The sequence below is a fragment of the Typopeltis vanoorti genome, chromosome 24 (assembly GCF_054136105.1).
Source record: "Typopeltis vanoorti isolate ZY-2024b chromosome 24, IOZ_Tvanoo_1.0, whole genome shotgun sequence".
NCBI lineage: Eukaryota > Metazoa > Arthropoda > Arachnida > Uropygi > Thelyphonidae > Typopeltis > Typopeltis vanoorti.
Genome location: NC_143572.1, coordinates 16,919,464 through 16,923,547, shown reverse-complemented (window position 1 = coordinate 16,923,547; position 4,084 = coordinate 16,919,464).

Sequence of the window (4,084 nt, the reverse complement as noted above, 5' to 3'; positions counted from 1 at the left end):
TTTATACTTTGATCAACATGTGTATCGAATAACTTCATCCTCTCTTACACCTTAATTAATTCCAATCTCTTTTGTTAATTTACTACCTAATTATAACTTTGTGTCTTTATATAAACTATGTATAGTTGATATTAAATGTAATTGATATCTTTGTTTTTTCATTATGCTCCATAATTTTTATCCATGTATTTTATCAAAGGGTTTTCTCATATATATATATATATACAGGGTGTTCGGGATAAATTTGACAGTTTCGTAAGGAAAAAGAAAATCTTCTTTGTATCTATTAAATTTAATGAATTGACAAAAAAACATTACAGGCAGAGTTAATTACAATACTATCAACAAGATTTACTCAAAATAACCACCATTAGCATCGATCACAGCTTCAATTCTGCTTCGGAACCTCGAACAAGCTGATGCTACAGTCTCCCTGGGAAGGGCCGCAAAAACTGTTTTAATTTTATCCATTAACTGGGCTTTTGTATTACTGGAAGTGCGATTGGTGTCTTTTTCAACTGCGCCCCATACAAAATAATCCATGGGGTTAAGGTCTGGGGAGTTTGGAGGCCAAACATTTGGACTGGTGAAGTCGTAGAAATTTTCAGACAACCATTTTTGACTTTTCCCAGAGGTGTGGCAAGGGGCCGAATCCTGCTGCCATACATACGGCCTACCATTGGCTACCCTTGTTATCCAGGGCTTGACTACAGTTAGCAACTCCACGAACAAAGCCCGAATTCCAATGCCAGGGTTCTTCAACACCTGTTCCTGCAGATTTGCGAGGAATTCTGCTGTACAAACGCAATCAGATCGTCTGCTAGGGATCTTTCTTCTTGCTACATCCTCGTAGTCACCATTGCAAGTCTCTAGTTCATGCCTGATTGTTTTTACTGTATTCAGGGAGCATTGGGCAGCAGTCGTAATATCCTTATTTTGATGGCGGGCACGAATCATCATGATACAAGTTATTCTCTTCCATGATTCAGGTGGGTTCCAGCTATCCATCCTTTCTGACATCTTGTATATGAATGAAGAAGGGTCCAAACTTTTAAATGAAGAGAAGTGTGTGTTAATACATGTAACTTACGGAAAAATATAATTAATTATAAATATGTCAAATTTATCCCGAACACCCTGTATATATGAAAAAATATAGATTTAATGACTTCAAAAAATCGAGATAACTTATAAAGATTTTAATGAGAAATACTACTAGTTTCGGCTTATAACAGCCTTTCTAAGGTATTCATAAAGGAAAAAGAATAGTAATAAACATTGAAGTATCTAAACAAACTGGAAATTACAGGTAAAAGTTGCCACACACATGATTGATACATAAAAAACATTTCTTTTTTTTTTTTTTTCAAGCCGAAACTAGTAGTATTTCTCATTAAAATCTTTATAAGTTATCTCGGTTTTTTGAAGTCATTAAATCTATATTTTTTCAAATGTACAACAACTGAGTAAAAGCTGATCACCACATATATATAAAATGGCTAAATGCATCTCTGAAGCACCTCCATAGCACAATTGGAAAACTGGCGGCATGGTTCACCCTTCGAATGGAAAAGGACTAAGTTTGATTCTCATTGTGATGAGAAGAATCTTTATATGTTTTTTTTTCTTTTTCAACTGAAGGTGAGTTAGCTGATATTATACGGAGATAGGATTTTTTTCTTCCAAAAACTAAGGTTCTTAATCCAGCATACAGAAAAATATATTATGAGAACACATGCAATTTACAGACCAAAAATATTAGTGGTGGTGGTGGGCAGTAAATGGCGTAGGTGATGATAGTAGTGGCAGTTTTAAGTGGTTGAGACAGGGAGTACAGTGGGTGCCCTCCCTCCCTCAATGAATCTCTGGACTCCTTGGAGGTGTCACATAATAATAATAATCTCCAAATTAAATTCTAATCATTTTATCAATAATCTGTTTTAAGACAGATATTATCTATACATGATTGTCCATATCTAAAATCATTTTGTTCTTCTGAGAGTAGATTGTTTGCAATATTTCTAGGTCTTTTATTCAAAATTTTATTGTATATTTTGTAATCTGTATTTAATAAGCTTATTCCTTTATAATTTATATAGTTATCTTTATCTCCTTTCCTAAATATCGATATAAACTTAACTTTTGAGCAATCTGTTGCAACTGCACATTTCCTCAAACATTTATTTATTAACATTAAGAACTGCTGATGTAAATGTTCTCCACTACACTTCTGAATCTCTGTATTTATGCCATCCAATCCAGTGAACTTTCTATATTTTGATATCTTTATAACTTCTTTTAGTCCTTCCAATCTAGTTGGTTCTATAACAGTACTGAATTCTTCATTGTCATTTTCTATTAATAAATATTGGTCATACCATAAATTCTTATAATGTTCTATCCATTGTTTCTTTTATATTGCGCATATCGTTTTCTTCATTATTTAATTTCCTTAATAATTTGTAGGATATGTCCTGTCTTCCACAAGAATCTTGGTGATCTTTCTTTACTAGAGTTTTACCTGTATTTCTTTTTTTCTTGTGGATTTCTTCTGTTTTATTTTTTGCCTTTGAAGGAATGATCTATATGCTAGTTGTTTCTCTTCTATTACATTTTCTATATCATTATTCCAAATTTTTAATGTTTTTCATTCTAATATTTTATTTTTCTTTCCAAGTATCTCAGAGGATGCCTTATGAATTATCTTTATTAAAGTTTTCCATTATTCTTTTTCTATATCTTCATTAATTTTGGCTTCTTTTAAGAAATTTATTAATAATGATTGATATAATATTCTAATACTTGCTTCTTATAATAGATATACTTCATATGTTCTAATGCCTCCGTAATACGATTGGAAGAAAACAATGGTACGTTGCACCCTTTGATTGGAAAAGCCCCAAGTTTGATTCTAGTTGTGACAAGAGGTGTTTTTCAATTGAAGGTGAGTTAGCCAATCTCATACGGAGGTAGCAGGGTTTTTTCTCCCAGAAACTCTGGTTTTTCATCCCACATACAGAAAAATCAGCCTTGAGAACACATGCAGTTTACAGACAAAAAAACTAGGTGGTGGTGGGCAGCAGATGAAATTGGTGTAAATGATGATGATAGTGGCAGTTCATTGTAGTTGGTGGATTAAGTGGTAGAGACAGAGCGTTGTGGAGTAGATGCCATCCCTCAATGAATCTTTGAATTCCTCGGAGGTGTCAGGTAAAAAAAATAATAATTATTATTTTGTTGTTGTTTGTTTTTCGTATTTACTTCTTTTCTCCATTTTGTTGGCATTTCTATTTTAGAAACTACAAAATAATCATCTGAAAGATTTAACTTCCTCTATAAACAAGAGGAAATTAAAACTAGTTCATAATTTTTTTTTCTCTAAAAATAGAGACATAAGAGTAAGAAGTCATCATAAAATATTATTACCAGAATCACATGTGTTTAATTTTTAAATGTCTTTATTTGTAAAATTTTTGGCTAAGTTCCATAGCCATTATCAATATAATTATAGGAAAACAAAAAACACAACAATTCAACTGAAAGCGTGTGATATTATGTGCAATTCATATTCTCCTACAGCTGATAGTAGTAACTGTGATAAGTGAATAAGTGATAACTGTGAGCTTTGTGTAGCCCATACCCTGCAATTGTGGATATTCACAGCTACATTCAGGTGAAAGTAAGCCTTATCTCCCCACAAAATCATCCACTGCTATGCAGCATCCAACTTCAGCAAGGAATTCTTGAGCAAGGAATGTTAAAGTTCACAGTCCTATGGGCGTAACTTCTCTGTTACAGTTATCTTGAATGGTTAGAAATGCAGAATCTTCTATCATATTTTCCAGACAGTTGTGTAAGTCACATCTACATGTCTTGATACAGCATATGCACTGCAGCAACCAGTACTGTTATCATGGCCTGCTCCACAACAGCAGCAGCAACATCATTCAATTCTTGTGGACTGATTGGCTTGTGACCTCTGCCAAGTGTAACTCCCAATGGTCCCGTTTCTTCAAGATAACTAATCATTCATCGCAGAGCACATGGAGATAGTGGACCATGTTGACATTTGTTCAGGCAACAA